This window comes from Mustela putorius, unplaced genomic scaffold (genome assembly GCF_011764305.1).
Source record: "Mustela putorius furo isolate JIRA1106 unplaced genomic scaffold, ASM1176430v1.1 tig00000174_pilon_pilon_pilon, whole genome shotgun sequence".
Lineage (NCBI taxonomy): Eukaryota > Metazoa > Chordata > Mammalia > Carnivora > Mustelidae > Mustela > Mustela putorius.
Window position 1 is genome coordinate 30,027,367 of NW_025421304.1, and position 25,145 is coordinate 30,052,511.

Sequence of the window (25,145 nt, forward strand, 5' to 3'; positions counted from 1 at the left end):
CGACCCGCCTCCATCCCTTTACCACGCCCACCAACTTTAGCGTCTGGAGTCATTCTGGCTTTGATTGGTCCATCTCTCCCTCACTCTAGGAGACGTTTGGGGCGGCGCGACTCCAGACTTCGTATTTGAATTTGTGGCGCGTTGAGTTCTTGAGGTGCGGTATGGGGCTGGGCGTTTTGCTGAAGCCAGTAATCTTGTGGTGAGCGACTTTGAGGGGAAGATGACAAAAAGGGCGGCCGGAGGTGTAGGGGCCTTGAGTCAAACAGGTCGCCGCGAGATGGGGGACTTCAGGAGGCTGCTTCACTCGCCTGAGGCAGGACCTCTGTCCGCCTACACACACCTCACGTCTTTTTCCCGGCGATTCAGAGACAGAAACAACCCTCCCGAGCTCTGACGCGCTTCCGCGTCCCACCAGCTGCACTTTATGCCCACCGCTGCCTTTCATAATTGTATCCTCCTCCCCCTCATCAGTATTAGAAACTTTACATCTGCTCTTGACTGTGGAAGATGTCTCCGCAGCAACTGGTGAGCGTCCCACACCTCACAATCTGAATCCAGAACGTCCCTCATCAAGAAAGAGGATGCTGCTGTCCTAATCTTCCCGAGTGGGATGTAGTGAAGGTCACGTGGAGATCGGAAGCTCTGTATAAAGCAACACAAAAATGTAAGTTACTATTGTGCAGTTGCTGACTCTGAATAATGACGGATTCATATAAAAAACATGGTTATTTTTTTTTTCCTTCTCAGACCTATTCATGTATATGCGTTTCACCTGTATTTTGGAGTACATCCAAAGTCAGGCTTGATCTGAAACAAAAGCAGCAGCTGATTGAAACCTCTTCACTAAATTTCAACTTACTTGGTATGACCTGATTTCCCACCACTCCCCAGCGTATTTAAATGTCAAATTGAGATTCAGGACCTGAGATTCAGGATGTTTCCCAAACATCTCCTGTCTATGACTATGAGAATCTTCTTTTTCTTTCTAACTGGATAATTCAACGTAATTTTTCTTTTTTTTTTTTTTTTAAAAGATTTTATTTATTTATTTGACAGAGAGAGATCACAAGTAGGCAGAGAGGCAGGCAGAGAGAGAGAGGAGGAAGCAGGCTCCCTGCCGAGCAGAGAGCCCGATGCGGGACTCGATCCCAGGACCCTGAGATCATGACCTGAGCCGAAGGCAGCGGCTTAACCCACTGAGCCACCCAGGCGCCCTCAACGTAATTTTCTAAATGTCCAGCCTCTAGAACAGAGGTTCTTAACTGTGGGGTGTGGCGTCCACAGTCCCCTCTAAGAACCAAGATAAGTCTTGGAGATCTTGTATACAATATAACATACAAAAATTTTGTATCAATTTCACGGAGTTTTAGGGTCCACTTTGAAGTGTGGATATCTATAGGGCCCCTGTTCAGTTCTAGAAGTTTATTTCTATTGTTTAAAAAAGTAGTAGTTATGCAGCAAAAACAGGTAAGTGTTTTACTTTAAAAAAAAAGTGTCTTTTAATTTCTGTTGTTTTGAAACTCACAGTTCTGAAGCAAGTGAGATTGAGAAACAATTGTATTAGTAACAAAACTTATAAAGGAGCACTGATTTAAGAATTTTGGAGAAGTCACTGAAATGCTTCTTAAAATCATAGCAAAGTCAACCACAGATGAGGGTAGTATATGGGCACAGAGGCATACAAAAAATAAGTGGACAAGGGGTGCCTGGGTGACTCAGTCAATTAAGTATCTGCCTTTGGCTTAGGTCATGATTCCAGGGTCCTGGATCGAGCCCCATCTAGGGCTCCCTGCTCAGCAGGAAGCCTTGCTTCTCCCTCTTCCATTCTCCTTGCTTGTGTTCCCTCTCTCACACTCTCTCCGTGTCAAATAAGTAAAATCTTAAAAAAAAAAAAAAAAAAATAAGTGGACAAGATTTTGTATCCAGAATCTTTTTGAATTAACATAAAAAGTAGGAAAATTCTTGACAGACACAGAGTTAAAATAATTTACTTGCCTTAATTTTTTGAATGTTTTATATTGAAATACTTTTTGTGAAATTCCACCAAATGTCTATTATACATTGTCTTCTGAACTATTTAAAGCATTATTTTTTCACATTAGAACTTTAGTTCACCTGAAACTTAATTTTGTGTATGATGTGAAGAATGGCTTTAACTAAATTTTTTTTCATTGTTTTATTGCTGTTTGGAAGTCTATGGTTCATGGGCCAAATCTGGCTCACCATTTTTGTAAATAAAATTGTTGGAACACAGACACATCTTTACTTGTCAGTGGCTACTTTTGTGCCACTATGTCAGAGTTTAGTAGTTGTGACAGAGACTACATGGGCTTCAAAACCCAATTATCTTACTGTCTATCCCTTTACAGAACAAGTTTGCCAGCCCGTTATATGACATTCTTTTGCCACTAAATGGATAATATCATGTTTGTCCCATGTAGTTTCCATTTGTTTGTCTTTGTTTTTGAGTTCTCTAGTCTGTGTCATTTGTCTAGCCCTGCACGTATATCACAATGTTTTCATTTTTGAGCTCTAAAATAAAACAGTATCTGATAAGTTAATAATTGCTGTCCTTATTCCTCATATCAAGTTGTTTTTCACCTTACTCTTGGTTGTTAGATCCTCCATATTAAGTTTATGATAAGTTTACCAAATGCCATGAGAAATCTTTTTGGGGGTTTGATGGTAATTACTTTGAATATACAGATTATTTTGGGAAGAATTATCATCTTTGTGTTATTCTACCTGAACATGAACATACTATATCCTGATTGTTATTATGTCTTTTAATGTGATTTTATTTCTGTTTCTTTTAGAGTGTTCTTAAGAGAGATTAGTCTTTGGTTTTGCTTTCTTGTCCCTAGTCTTAGGATTAGGGCAAGGCTGGCTGGTTTCTTTAAGTGAGGAAGAGTTTCTTTAAGTTGGAAGAGTTTGTATGGAATTGGTATTACTTCTTTGTTAAATAGAATGCATCAGTGCATCTCTCTAGGCCTGACATTTTCTTTGTGAGAAGGTTTTTTTTTTTTTTAAAAGATTTTATTTATTTATTTGACAGAGAGAAATCACAAGTACACTGAGAGGCAGGCAGAGAGAGAGAGAAGGAAGCAGGCTCCCTGTTGAGCAGAGAGCCCGATGCGGGACTCGATCCCAGGACCCTGAGATCATGACCTGAGCCGAAGGCAGCGGCTTAACCCACTGAGCCACCCAGGCGCCCCTCTTTGTGAGAAGGTTTTAATGAAATTTAAAAAATGAGAACAAAGTTTACTTCTTTACACCTTACCGTTTCTGGCACTCTTGCTTCTTGTCTAAGTTTGTATCATTTCCCTTAAGTCTGAAGAACTTCCTTGAACATTGCTTATAGTGTGGCTTGTTGGTCATGGATTCTATTAGTGTTTTCTTGAAAATGTTTTTATTTATCTTTGATTTTTGAAAGTTATACTTTTATACTGTATATATGATTCTGGTTTTTAGCACTTTTGTATTGTCTTCATGCTTGTGTTGTTTTTAGTTAGATATTTGAAGTTGTATTTTGTTCTCTCATATGTCTGCTTTTTAAAAAAGTTTTTTTTTAAAGATTTTTTAACCTTATTTGAGAGAGAGAGTGAATAGAGCAAGGGGAAGAGGACACAAGCTGGGGGACCCAGCAGAGGGAGAAGGAGAAGCAGACTCTCAGCTGAGTAGAGAGCCCAGTGACCTGGGGCTTGATCCAAGGACCCTGGGATTATGACCTGAGCCAAAGGCAGATGCTTAACCAACTGAGCCATTCACACCTGCTTCTTATTTTTAAAGTCCATTTTATTGAGGCGAAATTCATAGAGAGTAAAATTCACTCTTATTAGAAATACAGTTCCATGAATTTTGACAAATGTAAACAGTTGTGAACTTTTACCATAATCAAAATATGAAGTATTTCTGTAAATCTACAAAATTTCCTCATTATCCATCATCGTCAGTTCTCCACCTCCACTCCCAGCCCCTAGCAAAACTTATCTGAGATTTGCTGCTCATAGATTTGCATTTTAAAAACATCTTGTTAATGGCATCTTATGCAGCTTTTTGTGTCCAGCTTCTTCCAGTTAGTATAATGCATTTAAGGTTCATCCATGTTGTTGCATATATCAGTAGCTTATCCTTTTATGTGTGTTGAGTAGTATTCCATTACATATATGTACCAAAATTTGTCCATTTGCCAGTTTGTAAACATTTTGGGTTGTTCCCAGGTTTTGGCTTTTAGCAATAAAGTGCTGTATATATTGGCCGATAGGTCTTTGTGTGATTATAAATATTTATTTTTGCTAGGTGACAACATAGGATTGATACTGCTGGGCCATATGATAAAAATATATTTAACTTTATAAAATACTACCAATCTTTTCTTCATAGTGGCTATTCCTTCTGTTTTCCTATCAGCAACTTATGATCACTTTCATTAGTGTACATTCATATCAGCTCTTTGATGGTGTTCGTAGTTTAAATTTAACTGTTCCAGTACCTGTGTATTAGATGTCTCATAATTTTAATTGCATTTCTCTGATGACTAATGATCTAAAGTATCTCCTATGTATTTATTTGCTTTATGTATAACTTCTTTGGATGAAGCATCTATTAAAATCTCTATTTTTAAAATATAGCTTCACTGAAGTAAAATTGACATACAATAAGTTGTATATATTTAAATCCTATGTTTTAAGTTTTGATATATATATATACCCATCACTACAATCAAATTAATACACATGCTACAGCATGAATGAACCTTGAAAACATTATACTATGTGAAAGAAGATAATCATAAAAGGTTACATAGTGTTTGATTCTATATAAAATGTCCTAATAGGCAAATCTATAGAAATAGAATGTAGATTAGTGTTTTCCAGGGACTGAGAGAAGCAGAAGTGGAGTGGGAGAGGGGTTTTTTGGGGGGGATTATAAAATATTCTGGAATTAGAACTTGTGATGGCTGAATAGTTCTGTGAATATTCTGAAAAACTACTGAGTAGTATTTTAAAAGGACAAATTTTATGGTATGTGAACTATATGTAAATGAAGATTTTTTTTTAAAAAGAGGGAGGGACAACTCAGTGGCTAAGTTGGTGAAGTATCCAGCTATTGATTTGGCTCATGTCATGATCTCAGAATGCTGGAATTGAGCCTAGGGTCCAGCTCTGTGCTTAGCAGGGAATCTACTTGGGATTCTCTCACTCCCTCTCCTTCTGCCCCTCCCCCCACGCATTCTCTTTCTCTCTCTCTTTAAAATAAATTAATAAATTGTAAAAAAAAAAAGAAAAAGAAAAAACCAACTAGTTGTGATCTGCTAATGGACTGTTCAAACAGCATTGTTTATAAGTGCAAAACATGGAAACTAACTCTATGTCCATCAATAGAAGAATGTAAAAAAAAAAGAAAAAGAAAAATTTGAATGAAAAAGTGAAGCAATTAAAATAATGAATTCATTAAAATTTTAATGAATAAAAGCTTGTATCAGTATGATGAAACTCATGATCATAATCTGAGCAAAAATATTTTGCGTAAGAATCTGTCAGAGGTATAATACCGAATTAAAGTTTAAAAATATATGGAACACTATATAATTTAGTTTAAAAAAGAAAAATTCATGGGGTTACAAACATCAGCTTCCAGAGAGTAATTGGTTGTGGAGGTAACTTGTAATATGTACTTGTAGCAGGGAAGAGTGAAAAAGTAGAACTAAGGAAGAACGCATACAGTGCTTGAACTATATCTGTCAGTGTGTTATTTTTTAAGCTATATGATAGGTATACAGAATTCTTTTTATTTTTAGAATATTTTATATAATTTTGCATAAGAAAAAGGACACTAAAATGGAGATGGAACCATAGCACCTGGAAAGGCAAAGTTAGGTAATTTTTTTTTTTAAACAAAAGAATAGCAATGTCAAATGTAGAATCGAAAGCAGATCAGATGGAATTGAGAAAAGGATGTTGAGGGAGTACTGATTTGCATAAATGAAGTTATAATATAACTTCTTCTAAGGTTATATTTTCCTTTGAGAAACCAAGCAAAAATATAGAGCAAGATGACCTGGAAGCAATTTAACTAATGCAATATTTGGCAAAGTGGTACTACTCTCAGAAGTCAAATAGTGCCTTCTAGGAGATTTTAGCCAATCTCAGAAGAAGAACATAAAGATGTGGGATATGAGGAAATGCCATGCATGAGATCTTCCTTACATGGAATAGGAGCTCGGTTAAAAGATAATCACCTCCTTAGAAGGCACCCTGAGAAACAGATTATTCAGTTGAGCGGGAGGATACATGACTGGTTTCTAGGTTTTTTATATCGTACCCCATTCTAGTGTCAAGGAAATCTAAAAATTCAATTCTTGTCCACAACGAGGAAAGGAATTTGTTAAAATTGTACTATCAAGACTTTTGCCTGGGAAGATAATTTTTTATAAAGAGAGGACTTTGTAGAAGCTGTGAGTTCAGAGGGCTAGGGTCATTTAAAAAGTGCTACCCACAGTGATAAAAAGAGGAAAACAGAAGTGCCAAAAGACTTCCAGAAACCCGGGCCTGCAGAATATGGACAGGGATTATATGAATTCTGTACAGTTCCTTAAATATGATATTCTCTATTTTGGGTCAAATGATATCCCCCAGAAAGTTATATTCATGTCTTCACCTTCACCTTGGGTATTTGTGAATGTGACCTTATTGGGAAATGAGGTTGTTGCAGATGTAACCCAAATTAAGGTCATTCTCAATTAGGTTAGACCCTAATCCAGTGGTAGGCATCCTTATATAGAGAAGGGAGAAGATTGACATTTAGGGAAGGAATAAAACAAAATCCTAAGACCTGTTTCTGTAGTAGTATATAGACAGCTTATGACAGATGTACCCTATAGGGGTCTCATTTGTTTCTATGAGGAATCCTCAAGATTCCTTAGAGGAACTTATCTAGATACTTGACCTTACTCTCAAAGCAGTTACCATTGCTGGGAAAAATTAGTAAACAGGAATAATAATAGTTATAGCAAAGCAACAGCTAACCTAACATTTTCATCTTGTGGTTATCTCATTTGTTTCTTTATTGATAACAATTATCCCTCTTTCACAGATGAGGAGGTGATGTTTACTAGAAAGTTGACTGATTAAAAAACAAATCTACATTTCAAAAAAAGACATCACCCTCCCCAAGAGAGTAAGGAAAACAGGAGTTCAGGCATTTAATAGTACCGGTTAACAACTGAGATTCTAAGCTTAAGATATGTTTAAGATTGGAAGGGTGAATGCAAACATTTTAATTATGTGGTCTGGAGTTAAACTCATACAACAAGTATCTTGTAGTTGCTGTAGAAATAAAGGCATGATTTCTCAATTGGCATTTTATAAAGATAACACTATTACAGTCACCTTTTATTTTTTTTATTTTTTTATTTTTTTTTAAAGATTTATTTATTTATTTGACAGAGAGAAATCACAAGTAGATGGAGAGGCAGGCAGAGAGAGAGAGAGAGAGGGAAGCAGGCTCCCTGCCAAGCAGAGAGCCCGATGCGGGACTCGATCCCAGGACCCTGAGATCATGACCTGAGCCGAAGGCAGCGGCTTAATCCACTGAGCCACCCAGGCGCCCTACAGTCACCTTTTAAAAAAATTAATGACAGTTGTTGTTTTTTTGTTTTTTTGACTTACATAGCATGTACTTTTTTTCCTCTCCCTATGAAGATCTATCTGGAACAATATATACATTTCATTTTTAAAAAATTTTTTCTTTATTTATTTGAGAAAAAGAGATCATAAGTAGGCAGAGAAGCAGGCAGAGAGAGGGGAAAGCAGGCTCCCTGCTGAGCAGAAAGCCTGATGTGAGTCTCGATTCCAGGACCCTGAGATCATGACCTGAGCTGAAGGCAGAGGCTTAATTCACTGAGGCACCCAGGCGCCCCTATACAGTTCATTCTATCTTCTTCAGGTTAGACAACCATTAGAACTATCAGCCATGATGAGACTTCTAAGAGCATACATAGAAACTATTTATATTAAAAAGTAGGCATTTTATTTCCCTTCAAGGAAATAGGTATCAGGAACTTGAAAATGTCTCGAGTACATAAAGATTTCCCTTATCATATTTTTTTCTGGAAGAATATAGATTTTTTGTTAAAGTAAGAAGAATATTAAGTCAAATTATTGTTAACAAAATCTTTTTCACCTTTTGTGGTAGGAAATAAGTCCAATTTTATCTAAAACAAAAAAATCTTAGATATTTAAGATTATAATTAAAATTATAATTAAAATCAGGTAATATGGAATATAAAATATATCCCAAAGTATCTTAAATCCCAAGTTCTTATTTTTCAGTAAACTTTTAGATTTCTTGTTCCTGCATTATGGAAGAAAAGATAAGCTAAAGTGCCCTCACTTATGAAAAAACAAAAACAAAAACTGTGTCCTATTAAAGGGAAATCTCTAGGGTCTAGAACAACTGAGGTGCTGGTGGGGAAAAAGCAGTAAACTTATAGACTTTATTCATTCACCTACTGAAAGATGTCTTGGTTGCTTCCAAGTTTCGGCAATTATGAATAATGGTGCTATAAACATTTATGTAGTGATCTTTCAACTCTTTTGGGTAAATAGCAAGGAGCAGATTGCTGGATTATGTGATAAGGGTATATTTAGTTTTGATAAAAAGCAAACAAACAAAAAACCCTGCCAAACTCTCTTCCAAAGTGGTTGTACCATTTTGCATTTCCCCAGCAATAAATGAGAGTACCTGTTGTTTCACAGCTTCACCGGCATTTGGTATTGTAATTGTTTTGAATTTTTGGCATTCTAAGAAATGTGTACATTTTTTAAATTTGTAATTCCCTAATGCATTATATAATGAGCATCTCTCTCTCTCTCTCTCTCTCTCTCTTTTTTTTGCCATCTGTATATCTTCTTTGTTGAGGTATCCCTTCATGCTTTTTTAAGAGGGTTATTTTCTTATTGTTAAGTTTTAAGGGTTATGTCTAAGAGTTATGTTCAACAATTGTCTCTGGTTGGTTTTAACAAATGGTCTCAGGGAAAATCCTTTTTGTACTGATGAGCTCTGGTAAGTTTAAATAACAATAGTCTTACATGTAGAATCTTTCATGTCCAATAATGACCTTTCTCTGGGATGGGACTTTGAAAGAATTCTAGCTTCTTGGACTGCCAGACATGATTGTAGCTGTTTTTTTTTTTTTTGAGAATCATGTGGGGCTGAGGGTGGACAGATGGGTATAAGGCAAATTAAAATGCTATAAAGCTCATTGTTCTTAGGAGATTTTCTTGGGCCCCCATGTTGGGTCCCCCAATAATGGGTCCGTGATTAAAGGAGTGAGACTGATACAAAGTGAAGGTCAAGCAAAGCTTTATTTCTCGCCAAGCATCAAGAATCAACCCAACTGGCCGGGGTCACGCCTCTTACAGAGAGCGGGACCCCTCCCTGCCTCACAGACTAACTTTTATAGAGCAAAGGCCATGTGGTTGATCCTGGCCACACACAGGTGGTCAATGAGATTACAATACACAGAGAAAGCTGCACAGTCATGCTAGGTCACACACGGGTGGCCAATTGAACTACAGTTCACCCTATAGTAGCTATTTGAACTAGCCTATCACTTTAGTCAGAATGGGCGCCCAAAAGGCACCCCAAAGGTGGGACCCACACTCCTTGGTAGCTAGGAGACAGTATGTGCCCCCACTGATTGAATGTCTCCACCTGACCTGACCTACCCTTGTATTTGGGCTTTATTACCTGGGACTGCTTTCTGGGACTTGCTTTTAAGTAAGTTCCCCTGAGGGGAGGGCAGGGTCAATTTAAGTTTTACTGTATAAACAACAAAATGGCAGTTCAACTGGGTGGGGCCCCTCTGGCTGAATAGGCCCTTACAATTTGACTGTTTTTCTTGAATAATCATTCCCTGCATTCCTACAAGCTTTTGGTTAATTTCTAGCATTCTGAAAAGGTTTAATAGGTTTTGTTGATGCTCTCATTTTTTCAGTAAAGAGAGGATTTTTAGAGGTCTTTGAGATATTCAGTGATGTCTACTTTACTTTTTGTGAACAATGACACAAAATTTATAAGTTAGTGCTATGAGATCTGGAAATATTCCTTGTCTGTGGAACAGGACAAGATTTAAGTTTACCAAGAAAGGTAATATCAACATAGGTCAGTTTATAATTTTATAGAACACAATTTTATGGAAAAGTCTCTGCCTCTGATTCTTGATAAGCCCAAGATACTCAGAAGTAGGAAGAGAGATGGAATCTACAGGGTCAAACAAAAAGACATAAAAAAACCTAAGCATGTCTAGAAAAAAACTGTGGCTACTAGACACTAAGGACCTAACTGAAATGAAATACATAAGCCAGACAACTTTTTGAAACAATCGTGTATTTCAGTTTCCTAGGCACATCATAGTTTTCCAAAATGGTTAAACCAGTTTGCACTCTCATAAAACAGTTGAGATGATTGATCAAATAGTGAATTAATCTTGTAGCAGTTGTAGTGTTATGCCCCCCCAAAAATGGGTCTGTGATTAAAGGAGTGAGACTGATATAAAGTGAAGGTCAAGCAAAGCTTTATTTTGCGCCAAGCATCAAGAATCAAACCGACTGGCCAGGGCTGTGCCTCTTACAGAGAAGGCGACGCTTCTCTGTTTCACAGACTAGCTTTAAAGGGCAAAGGCCATGCAGTTGGGCCTGGCCACGCACAGGTGGCCAATGAGATTATAACACACAGAGAAAGCTGCACAGTGATGCTAGGTGACCAACTGAATTACAATTTACCCTGTAGTAGACATTTGACCTAGCCTATCACACCTTGGTTAGAATTGGCACCCAAAAGGCTCCCAAAGGGCAGGGCCCATACTCCTTGGTAGCTAGGGAGACAGTATGCAACTCCCCACTGACTGGATGTCTCCACCTGGCCTGACCCACCCTTGTATCTGGGCTTTGTTATCTGGGGCTGGTTTCTGGGACTTGTTTTTAAGTCAGTCCCCTGGGGGAAGGGGAGCAGGAACAGTTTAAGGGTTAAATAAGGTTGTTGTTTAACGTTACTGGAAGCCTCTGGTTAAATAGGTCCTTACAGTAGTAGTGGTTTAATTGGCATTTCCTTGGTACCTAATGAGGCTGAGCATACTTAAGTTTTCTGACCATTTGAATTTCTTTTTTTGATGAAGTGTTTGTTTATAACTGTTTTTGTACTTTTGACATGTAGTAGAGTGTCGGGGCACTAATCTTTTTTTTTTTTTTTATATTTTATTTATTTATCAGAGAGAGAGAGGGGGAGAGAGCGAGCATAGGCAGACAGAATGTCAGGCAGAGGCAGAGGGAGAAGCAGGCTCCCTGCCGAGCAAGGAGCCCGATGTGGGACTCGATCCCAGGACGCTGGGATCATGACCTGAGCCGAAGGCAGCTGCTTAACCAACTGAGCCACCCAGGCGTCCCATCGGGGCACTAATCTTAAGTGTACAGTTCAGAAATTTTTTTTTATTGTTTTCTACATTTATATATACATCCAGATCAAGATTTTGAACATTCTCAGCATCTCATAAGTCCTTATGTTCATTCCCAATTAGTACTATCCTATCTTCCTAGAGATAAGCACAATATTCTTCTTATTACCAGCATCAATTAAATTTTTATTCCAAGTTTTTTATTCTGGTAAAATATACATAACATAAAATTTATCATCTTACCCATTTTTAAGCATGCAGTTTAGTGATATCAAATACCTTTATAATGTTCTCCAACCATCATCACCACCCAGCTTCATAATTTTTTCCTCTTATAAAACTGAAACTCTATACCCATTAAACAGTAACTCCTCATTTCCTCTTTCCTCCAGCTCCTGGCAACTACCATTCTACTTTATGGCTCTGATTTTAACACAAACACACACACACACACTTGTATTACATATATAAAATATATTTTAAAATTTTATATATTATAATTTTTAATTGCTACTGTTATATATAGCATGTATACTAGTATGTATAGTGTGTAATGAACCTTTACATGTTGATAGTATCCTATCCTGGCTGAATTCATTTATTCTAAAATTTCTTTGTGGCATCTGTAAGATTTTCTACATAAAAGATCGCATGATCTGTGAACAGAGATAATTTTATGTATTTTCTAATTAGGATGTTTTTTATTTTTCTTACCTAAATGATCTGGCTAACATCAATTAGTTTTACTTTCTTTTGGACTTCATTTAAAAGTATGTGGTCTTTTGTGTCTGGTTTCTTTTACTTAAAATAACACATGATGCCGTTTATGTTGTGCGAGGCCACTTTTATTTTTCATTGTGTGTAATATTGTGCTATATGAATATACTAGAATATACAATTCTCTTGTTCATGCACATTGAGGTTGTCTATCAAGCTCTTAATATTCTTGTACATGTCATTGCAGAGGCATACACTCACATCTTTTTTAGGTGTGTATATGTATGTATATCTGTATGTATCTGTTTGTTTGTCTAGGAGAAGATATAGGATATAGAACTTCTGCCTGGGTCATACAACAGAGATGTGTTTAGGTTTAGTAGAAATTGCTGAAGAGTTTTCTAAAGTGGTTATATCAACTTACAGTCCTACCAGATTGTAGAAGAGTTTTAGTTGCTCCCCATCTTCCCCATACTTGGTATTGTCTGTAATTTTGACAGTTTTGTTTCGTGTGGCAGGTTGTATTTCCCCTTTCATTAAGAACTTTGCTGGATAGTTCTAAAATTACCATGGGTGGAAGACCTTTTTAATTTTGTTATGATTTTCTACTAATTATTATATGGGATCAGAGAATACTATTTATATTGTTTATATACTATTTCTATTGTTTTTATATATTGTTTATATATATACTATTGTTTCTATTTTATGGAACATATTGAAGTTTTCTTTGAGATTTATAGTATTTGTGATGTTTGTGATAATATTTGTGATAATGTTTGTGAATGTTTCATGTACACTTGGAAAGTATTTGTTATGGGAGTTTAAAAATCTAGATATTGATAGAGCTTTGTTTAGTTTATGACTTCCATGGTTGTTTTTTGTTTTGTTTTGTTTTTTACTTTTTGTACATTTTGTACTGAGTTTTGGTATATTGATGTCTTCTGTTTGGTTTCTTTCTTGCATTTTTATTTCTCCTGGACTCATATCATCAAAGCAGTTGCCATGTTATTTGGTGTGTAGATATTCATAACTAATATGTTTATTTTGAATATGGTCTCTAGGTCATTATTATGTAATGCGTTTTGGTCTCAGTTCTACCATGTCTGGTATCAGAATTATAACACTTGGCGCCTGGGTTGCTCAGTGGGTTAAAGCCTCTGCCTTTGGCTCAGGTCATGATCTTGGGGTCCTGGGATAGAGTCCTGCATTGGGCTCTCTGCTCCACGGGGAGCCTGCTTCCTCCTCTCTCTCTCTCTCTCTCTGCCTGTTTGTGATCTCTATCTGTCAAATAAATAAAATCTTTAAAAAAAAAAAAGAGTACAAAGGCAGAAGTTCTATATCCTGTAACTATTACTAAGCTGCAAACTGTTATTTTTTTTCTTGCAAACATGGTACAATATGTTTGTTATGTCAGTAGAACAGCATCCCACACACTTTTCAGGAAACAATTTTATGTTATTTCGTAAGGCGATTTTACAGGTTTCTTTAACAGTAACTAAGGGCTATGTGACTACAGTCAGAAGTAACTAGGAGCCATATATCTAAATTGCGTGGTGTGGAGGAGTATGTAGTTTTATCTTTAAAGCCCAGTTATATATTGCATACTTCCCATATTAGTTTCCCAGATCTTTCATAGGTCTTTTTAACATATAGACTCATGTCTTCTCTTATTTCTGCTTATCTTTTTTTGTATTCAAGTTTTAAATATTAGCTCTACAATTTTATGTGTGTTGGATCCTCTTTCTCTTTTTTGTATATTAACACTTTTCTTCCTGATTCTCATTACAGTCTTTCTTCATTTTGTTCTAGTATTTTCATCCTTTCATTCAATACCTCTTACTGTATTCTCATTCAATTTTGTCTTCTCTTGAGTAATTTATAATTTATTCTTCATTTCTAAAATAACTTTGTTTACAAAATTTCTTTCATTAAACCACGTATCTCTCATGTCACATCTTCCTAATGTGAAGATTTGGGGCTCATTTCTGTTCTCAATTATAGAATATTTGATTTGAAGGGTTCCCCCACCCCAATATTTGTAAATACTGTTTATATAATTCAGGTTGAAATATTGTTAAAGTTATCTCTACCTTATGGCCTTTTCTTCCTTCCTTTCTGCCTTCTTTCCTTCCTTCCTTCCTTCCCTCCCTCCTTAGAGAGGGGTGTTCATCAGTGGAAACGTTTTGGTTCTAATTTTCTGTATCCTTTTATAAACCTACTTACAGTTGTTGCCAGCTATTTAATGATCAGTTAAGAAATTCAATTTTCCTTGACCAATGATAATAGTTTAATAGTGAAAATATGGAGTTTCTTAGTTCAAAAGCAGTCTGTTCTATTACTATAATGAACTGCAGTATCTTGAAATCTATGGTGCATTTGTTTTGGAGAATGACAGCATTTGAGATCTCTCTAATTTTGTGCTTCTCTTTTATATCTTTAGGACCGTTACTGTTTTCTTCTTTCTCTTTACCACCAAGCATCCAAGAAGTACCACTTCTAAGTCTCTTATGGAAGTGGAGCTTCTATAAGATGGTCACTTCCGTTTCTTGTGATTGCCAACATCTTCTTTTTGATTCCACAGTAACAAGTGCTCTGATCTAATAGGTCTTAGACCCATTATAAGGATTTCCCCACTTCCTGGTGCTTATTTTATCTGTATTTTGTCACCTTCTCTTTTCTACACAATCTTCATTTATTTCTCTTTTAAAAGCATAGGCTCCTGGGTTTTGCTAGTTTTTGTCTCTCAGTTTTGCTGTAGATACGAGTTTTGAGGGTTTTTTCCCCACTCCCTTTTTATTTTTATAGTTTTGTTAAGGTTATGTAGGGATATCGGATTTAGATGGGCATTCTTATTTTATGGGAAAATAGGGTCCTCTTCAATTTTTCACATATTAATTGAAGATATTTGAAGTCCACATTTAGGAGTGCATGGATGGCTCAGTGGGTGAGCCTCTGCCTTTGGCTCAGGTCATGATTCCAGGGTCCTGGGATCAAGCCCCACATTGGGCTCTCTGCTCTGTGGGGAGCTTGCTTTCCCCCCTCTCTCTCTCTCTGCCTGCCTCTGTGCCTACTTGTGATCTCTCTTTCTGTCAAATAAATAAATAAAATCTAAAAAAAAATTATAAAACAAAGTCTAATAAATCTAGTAACTAATAACTATAACTAATAACACATCTAATAACTCTAGTACCTGTATATTTTGTAGGTCTGTTTCTTTTCTTTTAAATTTTATTGTGGTTTTGTCTCTTGATATGCCTAGTAATCATCAATGGAATGTCAGACATTGAGTATGTATTTGGAAGGTCTGGATGATACTAACTTTCCCAAAGATTTTGTTTTTGTTTTTGTTTTGCTTCTGACAGTAGGTAGAATATAGAGTGTTAAACTTAATACAACCTGAGACTGCGCTGATGGATAGCTGGATTTCATTTTTGTGATACGTTTCTCGTTTACCACTAGTAGTATTCAATAGCAAAAATTTCCCCTCTGGCCTGTGATACTGCTAACAATTCTACTCAGTTTCTCATCCTCCTAATTAAGTATTGGCAATAACTTAAGAAAACTGATGCCGAAAGCTGAGCTTCATTCTGTATACCTCTCTTATGTACTTCTTGGTTGGTTTTGGTAGCTCTCTCATGTCTTTCCATAGTTGTTTCCCATATTTTACGTAGTTTTTCTAGTTCTTTTAATTGGAATGTTAGTCTCATTGGAGATAATCTGCCATATCCTCTCCACTGAGTTTTAAATTTAACTACTGTGTATTTGTGTAGATGTCTTTTGAAGATTCTAGGTCATTTATTTATTTATTTTTAAAAGAGTTTATTTATTTATTTATTTATTTGGCATACAGAGATCACTATCCGGTAGAGAGAGAGGAAGGGAAGCAGGATCCTTGCTGAGCAGAGAGCCAGACATGGAGCTCGATCCTTGGACCCCGGGACCATGACCTAAGCCGAAGGCAGAGGCTTTAACCCACTGAGCCACCCAGGCACTCCAAGATTCTAGGTCATTAATTTTTTGTTCTTCAAAATGTGTTTACAATCTAAAAATTATTTTAAATATATTAAATATGTATAAACTGTTTTTGACAGTTCCAAGAAGTGAAATCCTCATAGGTTCATTTTGCTGGTTCTCTTTCATGGTGCCTTCTTTACTTATGTATTTAATAGTTTGTTCCACCAGATAACATTTTCGTTTGCTTTGATCTGGCTTCTGTGACACTACCAGTTGTGTACCAGTTTATGTTTATTTACTTATTTATTTATTTTTTGATCCATTCTGGTGATAAGGATTTAGCATGTATATTTTCTTGAGTTCCAAGGTTATGGTTACATCTCCTTGTGGTTTTCTGTTTTCCCTGCTTTGCTCATTGCCACAGCAACTTTCCATATGGTCCCTTAAGGGCTAGACTCCTGATCACCTTTACATTGAGGAGATAACAATTTGAGTTCCCAGCTTCATGGGAGGAGAGTCTCCTGTTAGACTCTTAAGTGGTGTTCAGGTTTGTTTTCTAACCCTCATCCCAAATAAGATATAGATAAGTTTTTACTTTGGTCAAAATGGTTGATGAAGTATTTCTGAAAGCAAAAACATATTCAGTACTTGTGACTTCTGAGTTCCACTTTCACTGAAACTTGGAGTTGATAACTTCTTACTATTCTTATCAACTAAGAAGCTTTTAAGAAGGTATTTTTGTATATTACTTTGCATTTTTAGTTGTTTTCAGTGATAGAGTTGTTGTATATATTCTGGTTTTCCATATTGCCTGAAATAAACTTTCTGTTTATTGAAATTTGGAAAGCCAATGTTGAAATTTGGAAAGCCATTAATAGAAACTTGCTTTTTTGGGGTACCGTCTTTTTCCTACTATAATGCCACACACCCACATCCACACTCTCACACTTTTTTTTTCTTTGATGACTTCTTTTTTTGTTTTTTTTTTAAATAAACATATAATGTATTATTAGCCCCAGGGGTACAGGTCTGTGAATCACCAGGTTTACACACTTCACAGCAGTCACCATGGCCCATACCCTCCCCAATGTCTATAACCCCACCACCCTCTCCCAAACCCTTGACCCCCAACAACCCTCAGTTTGTTTTGTGAGATTAAGAGTCTCTTATGGTTTGTCTCCCTCCCAATCCCATCTTGTTTCATTTATTCTTCTCCTACCTAGACATTCACACTTTTAAAAGGAGACGGTTTCTTCTACCTTTTAAACTTTGCTTTTACACAAAGATTTTGAAATGTATCTGGTATTGTCTGTTAAGTTGAATTTTCCTTTTTGATGCAGGATTGTAATTATTATTGCTGACATTCTTTAGACTCTATGAAGCCCTTGAATGGTTTCCTAAAGGTCAAGATTTATGCTACAATCAACTTATCTAGGACATTTCTGTAATTCCAAGAATTTAGTTAAATCATATTTGTTTTAATAGTGAAAAGTAAGTAAAGGATTATCTGAAAAGCAGGACTAGTCCCTCTTTCTATTTTTTGCACAATCCCTTACCTCCCCATTTCCTGGGTAGTAAAAATTTGATAAATTGATGGAAGTTTTCATGAGTTTGTATACTTACAAACTTTTTAAAATTTGTATACTTTAGGGGCGCCTGGGTGGCTCAGTGGGTTAATCCTCTGCCTTCAGCTCAGGTCATGATCTCAGGGTCCTGGGATCGAGCCCCACATCGGGCTCTCTGCTTGGCGGAGGTCCTGCTTCCTCCTCTCTGCCTCCTCTCTGCCTGTGTCTCTGCCTACTTGTGATCTCTGTCTGTCAAATAAATAAATAAAATCTTAAAAAAAAATTGTATACTTTAGAAAAAAAGATTTATTTGAGAAAGAGCAAGCACCAACAGGAGGAGGGGCAGAGGGAGAGGAAGAGAGAGAATCTCAAACAGGCTCCCTGCTGAGCACGGAGCCCAACCTTGGGCTCCATCCCAGGCCCGTGAGATCATGACCTGAGCGGAAATCAAGAGTCACATGCTCAATGGCTTGAGACACCCAGGTGCCCTTGTTTGTTTTCTAAACAGTTTCAGAGTTTATCTTTCTTTAAGGAGGAATACCCCAACGACAAGGACCTGTTTTAAGATGATTTTTAAATAGTTTCCTTCTATGAAAGATTATGTAATCACTATTTTGATGAAAAGAGACACTTTGTGTTAGAGTAATACATAACTTTAATATTCCTTTAGTATTTGGCTTTGTAAATAAATTTGAAAAGTGATCTTCTCATATCATTTCTTAAAATTGACTTGCTTCTTTCCCCAAAACTACCAAAGTAAATAAAACCATCATTCTTTTCTAATCTTCATAAATAATTTCTCACTGGCCCTGGGTGAGAAACTGTTTTCAGGGCCATCCTATGGTATCTACCAAGATAAGACTTTGCAGTTTGGGCCTCTGTGAAAGTGCTTCTAAATTACAGAAGAGAGCTTACACTTAATCTTTGGATAATTTCAGTTGGGGACTTGAGAATGAAGCAGTTATGGGGAAAAAGATCCCTTATTAGAAGCAAAAAAACCTACAGACTGTATCTTGGCCAGTGTTCCCTTTTTTCCAGTAAGCTGTCTGCTATACAGAGGTGTATAACCCTAATGGCTTGTTGTATGCCATTAAAAGGTATTGTACACTCATAAAAGAATGACATTTTGATCAATGCTGTTAAAAGAATTACTGTCTTGACACAGAAAAGCTTTCCTGCTGCAAGTTTAAAAATATGCCTTTAAAAGCTTTTTATTGAATACCTTTGCATCCCTCAGAAATGTGCCATTTTGGCATGAGGTTACTCTGAAGTAGTCCACATTGTGCAAATGCAAAACCTCCTATTTACCTTTAGAAATAGCAAAGCCAACACAGGTATTTCCCTACCAAATGGAGCTTAAAGACATGGTAGCATCTTAAACCACTATATCTTATCTAAAAATAGAATTTTTGTAAAGAGGAAGCTGAAAACTGAATTTTCCTTTTCATTTTGTGAGGTATTTTTTTCATGCTGTTTTGTTTAAACTTTGTGGTTGGTTTTAATTTCCCTTTGAATTTAGGAATCATGCTTTTTCATGAAGTTCTCATAGCTCTTTTCGAATCACCTGGGAATTGGTTCTCTTAAATGGTAATATGTTAGATGTGGATTTCCACTGTTTCTTTTTCTTTTATTATATTTTTGATTAGTAGTGTATGAAAACCATGTCATCATAAACACAGTATTCCAAAGCTGACAGTTTCTTCGATACACGATGTTTTATAGATTTTCTAATGTGTCATTGCTATAATTTTAACTTTATTTCATACTTTGTAAACCTGCTATTACCTAACTTCTGACTTTATACTATATTTTCTAACTTGTGAATGGAGCATTTTAAAGTCCAAAACCCTGAAAACCACAATTTTCTTAAATATGTCACTATAGAATGATTGTTTACTTGATAGATTTTAATTTTTGTACTTTTTGAATTAGACATTTTATCTCAATCTTATGAATTATTTACACATTTCAGGGTATGGGCATATTTTAGCACAGATAACATCAATTTTTATATAACATGTTGTCTTTGTCAATCTGTTTTACAAGTAGTTCCGTTGGTTGTTTTTATTATTCACTACACACTTAATGGCAGAAGATTCATATGTAATCTTGATAACACTGAAACTCTTTATATTTATTATGTGCCATCATATTCTGTGTTCAAGTTCTCAGGTTCAAAGAAGTTATATAACTTGGTTAAACAACAAGGAAGTTGTGGAGTTGGGAACTCCAATACAGGTACTGTGACTCCCAACTATTTTGGGGATTATGTTTTTGTGCAATCTAACCCTTTGTATAATCTATTTATTTGTTCTGACTGGTATCATCCACATTTTACAAGTGAAGAATCTGAAGCTCAGATGGAGTTAAGCACTTTGCCCATTGACACAGAATAAAGGACTGACAGAGCTGGCATTTGGAACAAGCTCTGTTTGACTTCAAAGTGTATTCTTCACTACATTATCCTATTTATTTTTCCTCGGCCTGCTCATCACACCTCTTAATTGTTGTGTATTTAAAGATGATTTTTAAATCTTTTTTTTTTTAAGATTTTTTTATTTGTTTATTCGACAGACACAGATCACAGTAGACAGAGAGGCAGGCAGAGAGAGAGAGAGGAGGAAGCAGGCTCCCCGCTGAGCAGAAAGCCCGATGCGGGACTCGATCCCAGCACCCCGAGATCACGACCTGAGCCGAAGGCAGCGGCCCAACCCACTGAGCCACCCAGGCGCCCCTAAAGATGATTTTTAATAGACATTTTAAAATAGGAATTTACTTCATGATCTTCACTTATGATCTGGAGAGAAACATATTGAAAAGATAATTAGAGTAGGTAGTAGGAAACGTGACTTACTGTATGATCTCTGATTCTGGTCATATGACATTGAATAGATTAGCTTTTTTGGGTCTTATTTATAAAATGAGGGCATTGGACTAGATGATTTTAGAGGTTTCCTCGAACTCTAAAATCTAATTTGACTCTGTTTTGATTTAATATTTACACTTGTTCTTTTTAGCACACATAACATTTTATCATCTGTATTTTAGCCCATTAAATATGATACTTTATTAAAGTTAGGGGGCAAGGAGCTCTGATTTTTATTCTTTACTTGCACTATTACATCTGATGCTGAAATTCAATAATGGAAAGAAATTCCATATAAAGAAGTAATTAATCTTATTATAAGAGCACTCTTTCTTTTAAATTGTTCAAGGTTTTCATAGTTTTTACAGTCAGAAATAGTAATTCTGGAAATCTAAATATTATAAAAGGAAATAAATTATTTTTAGTAGAAAATGTTTCTACCAAAGAAGACAGGAACAAGTGAATGCTACCTTCAAAGCACTTGTAAGTTATTACCTGTACAATAATACTATTAGCAACTATAAGAGTAACATTTATAGAGAAAAAATTTTATACTACTGTACTTTACCAAGATTTTATATACATTACATCATTTAGTACTCATGAAAACCATATGAGGTAAGTACAATTATCCCTATTTTACACACTGGGAAATAAAGAATTAATGAGGTTAAGCAGTTTCTCCTAAAGTTACATCATTGTTAAGTGATAAAGCAGGAATTTAGATGAGTGAATACCACAGAGATTTTCCTCATATTTACAACACAGAATAATTGTAAGAGGATACCAATGGTAATACTTATCTATATAAATATGATATAAGCATAAAACCTTTTAGGAATGAAAAGGTCTGATGATTTGTGATGAATGGCAATTTCCACGTTCTCAGATTTGATCACTGCCGGTTGTATATTTTATTGATATAGTTATAAAACAAGTTAAAGCTATTAGATAATTTTTATAGCACTACTTATTTTCTGAAGAGTTAATTAGTTCATTATTTAGGAAAGTACTCTTTGGAGATTGGGATGTGGATGGGTGAGCGTTTATGTGTATGTGAGTTGGCGCCCATGCACATGCAAGTGTAGCTATAGATTAGGGTAACCAACAATCCCAGATTGCCCAGGCTTGGGTTTCTGAATCATGGAATTTTCAGTGATGTAACTAGGAGCTTTGCCTAACAGGCAGATAGGGGCAAGTATATATGTATGTATATTTAGATATATTGCATGGGAATGTGTATATGTAGGTGTGTATATGTCTAAACTAATGGTAGTAGTTGGGCTACAGGGAATTCAGATCTTTCAGGCGTAAAACAGCTCTGAGTTCAGTGCTTAGACTGATATTTGTCTGTTTTATTAGCAGAAAACTCAGTCTCGTGTGTTTTCCCTGTTTCAGATAACCTTTTCTTGTCATCTAAGAAATTAATTTCTTTGTTGGAATCATTGCAAGTAAACTTGATAGCAGGAGTGCTGTTATTGAGGCAGCTTACACAGTGATTTGCTAAGTACAGTCTCTTCATAAAAGGTGAAGCAGAAGTCGATTTATCGATCACCACCAGGATTTCAGTAACCTGTTGAACGACCTGATTTTTCCCCCATTTTCATAAAACCTACTATTTTTATTTCTCCTCGTACAATTGCACTTAGTTGTTTCTTTGGTAACACTTTTTTGCATGTATTTGCAGATGATATAAACATTTTTTTGTATTATTTGTTTTTTTTCTAGAATAGAGTTGGAACTGTCTAAAAAATTGTTATTAGGTTAAGCCACGTGAAATTGCCAAGATTTAGCTGTTGTTTACCTATAGCAATGGCAATTTCATATAGCCTACCTAATAGTTAATAGTTCAACTAAGTTTCAAGGAAACCTCTAAAATCATCTAGTCCAATGCCCTCATTTTATAAATAAGACCCAAAAAGCTAATCTATCCAATGTCACATGACCAGAATCAGAGATCATACAGTAAGTCATGTTTCCTACTACCTACTCTAATTATCTTTTCAATATGTTTCTCTCCAGATCATAAGTGAAGATCATGAGGTAAATTCCTATTTTAAAATGTCTATTAAAAATCATCTTTAAATACACAACAATTAAGAGGTGTGATGAGCAGGCCGAGGAAAAATAAATAGGATAATGTAGTGAAAAATACACTTTGAAGTCAAACAGAGCTTGTTCCAAATGCCAGCTCTGTCAGTCCTTTATTCTGTGTCAATGGGCAAAGTGCTTAACTCCATCTGAGCTTCAGATTCTTCACTTGTAAAATGTGGATGATACCAGTCAGAACAAATAAATAGATTATACAAAGGGTTAGATTGCACAAAAACATAATCCCCAAAATAGTTGGGAGTCACAGTACCTGTATTGGAGTTCCCAACTCCACAACTTCCTTGTTGTTTAACCAAGTTATATAACTTCTTTGAACCTGAGAACTTGAACACAGAATATGATGGCACATAATAAATATAAAGAGTTTCAGTGTTATCAAGATTACATATGAATCTTCTGCCATTAAGTGTGTAGTGAATAATAAAAACAACCAACGGAACTACTTGTAAAACAGATTGACAAAGACAACATGTTATATAAAAATTGATGTTATCTGTGCTAAAATATGCCCATACCCTGAAATGTGTAAATAATTCATAAGATTGAGATAAAATGTCTAATTCAAAAAGTACAAAAATTAAAATCTATCAAGTAAACAATTCAACTTTCGGTTATTTGGAAGTTGTAGGCTACTAATTTAAATCTAAAGAAGATTCCTGGGATACCTGGGTGGCTGAGTCAGTTCAGTGTCTGCCTTCAGCTCAGGTAATGATCCCAGGGTCTGGGATCAAGTTTGTGTTCTGTTCCTTGCTCAGTAGGGAGTCTGCCTCTTCCTCTGCCTATCTCGCCCCCTGCTTGTGCTCTTTCTCTGATGAATAAATAAATAAAATCTTAAAAAAAAGAAAATCTAGAGAAGATTCCTTTGAAATCCTGGTTAATGTTAAAGAGGAGCTCTCTTGAAATTTGGGCTGATTATTCTATGCTATTCATTTGCTAAAATACATTTTAAGGGGTGCCTGGGTGGCTTAGTCACTTAGTGGCTGCCTTTGGCTCAGGTCATGATCCTGGGGTCCTGGGATTGAGCTCCGCATCTGGCTCCCTGCACAGTAGGAGGCCTGCTTCTCTCTCTCTCACTGCTTGTGTTCCCTCTCTCACTCACTGTCTGTCTTTCTCTGTCAAATAAATAAATAAAATCTTTAAAAAAAAGATCTATTTATTTATTTATTTGTTTATTTGACAGACAGAGATCACAAGTAGGCAGAGAGGCAGGCAGAGAGAGAGGAGAAAGCAGGCTCCCTGCTGAGCAAAGAGCTCAATGCGGGGGGCTCGATCCCTAGGACTCTGGGATCATGTCCTGAGCCAAAGGCAGAGGCTCTAACCCACTGAGCCACCCAGGCGCCCCTAGATATATCTTTAATAGTGTTTTGCAAAACTGGAATTCATCTTTGAGCTGCAATCATTTTCTCATCATGATCTTTCATAAATACTTTGAGCAGTGTCTTAGTCTATCTCTATTCATGTGGTTTGCCTTTGCCATCAATAGCACATATTTTGAGTGCCCTCTACCATTGAAACATTGTACTCAATCTTGTTGTGTATTTCTCACAAACTACTTGGTGACTGTTAAAGAGTAATGTGCCTATGTTGTGGTTTGGTAGATCTTTTTAGCAATAAAATATCCTGATTATCAGGACTATTTTAAAAAATATTTTGTAGGTCTTTAGAATAGAAATACTTGTCATTGTGAAAAGCTATGTTACGAGATAAAAGGTCCAAATATAATAAAACAGGTTCTATTTCTCTAACATGTCTAACTTGAGTCTCTCACTAAATGGTTTAGCTTGAGAAGCTGAAAAGCAAGTACATGTGAAGCTGAGATGATCTTGATCAAATGGGAATTTGATACTATAGTTTTTTTCAAAGACTTAATTCATGGGGCAGTTGACTAGAGGACATGATATCCCTTTGATCACAAAGTTTCTTTGATCACAAAGATTCTTACTGTAAGTGTGCAGCTCAATGAATTTTTATAACTTAATGGTACCAACTTGATCAACCAATAGAATATCCTTGTTAGTGCTAACACCTAACTGAATATCAGAATCTATCTACCCAGCTAAATTTTTTTCCTCCACCTAAATTTTAATTGAGTATTAAGTAGTTATCTAGATTTAAAAACTTATGAAGAGCACAATTACTTAATATTTGCACAAATTATCCACATAGTTATATATATATTTTTGTCATACTGGCTGGACATACTAATATTCAGTTTAATTCCACAGAATTTTAAATGTCTGGAGTCTCCATGGTTGTCTTTGTGATTGCTGAATAAGAACTTAGAGAATTTCTGAGTGTGACCCTGATTTTTCTGATTAACTACATTGCTTGGACAGTCACTGACATTCAAAACTGATTTGATTGGCCCCTTAAGTTTCTCTGTTTTGAGCTGCTAAGCTTCCAAAACTCAATCATATGCAGAGAATTTGCCATTCAGACTGACAGTTCTGTCAGGTCTGGTGGTATGATTATC

The 25,145-nt window shown here is 36.0% G+C and overlaps 1 long non-coding RNA gene across 1 annotated transcript in view; it reads left to right on the forward strand.

Moving 5' to 3' along the window:
• Window positions 1-35: 35 nt before the first annotated feature.
• LOC123390979 overlaps window positions 36-25,145 on the forward strand; it is a 197,076-nt gene continuing 171,966 nt past the window's right edge. Inside the window, exon 1 of the long non-coding RNA XR_006605595.1 lies at window positions 36-664. This is a non-coding gene — a long non-coding RNA (uncharacterized LOC123390979). The remainder of the gene's footprint in view (window positions 665-25,145) is intronic.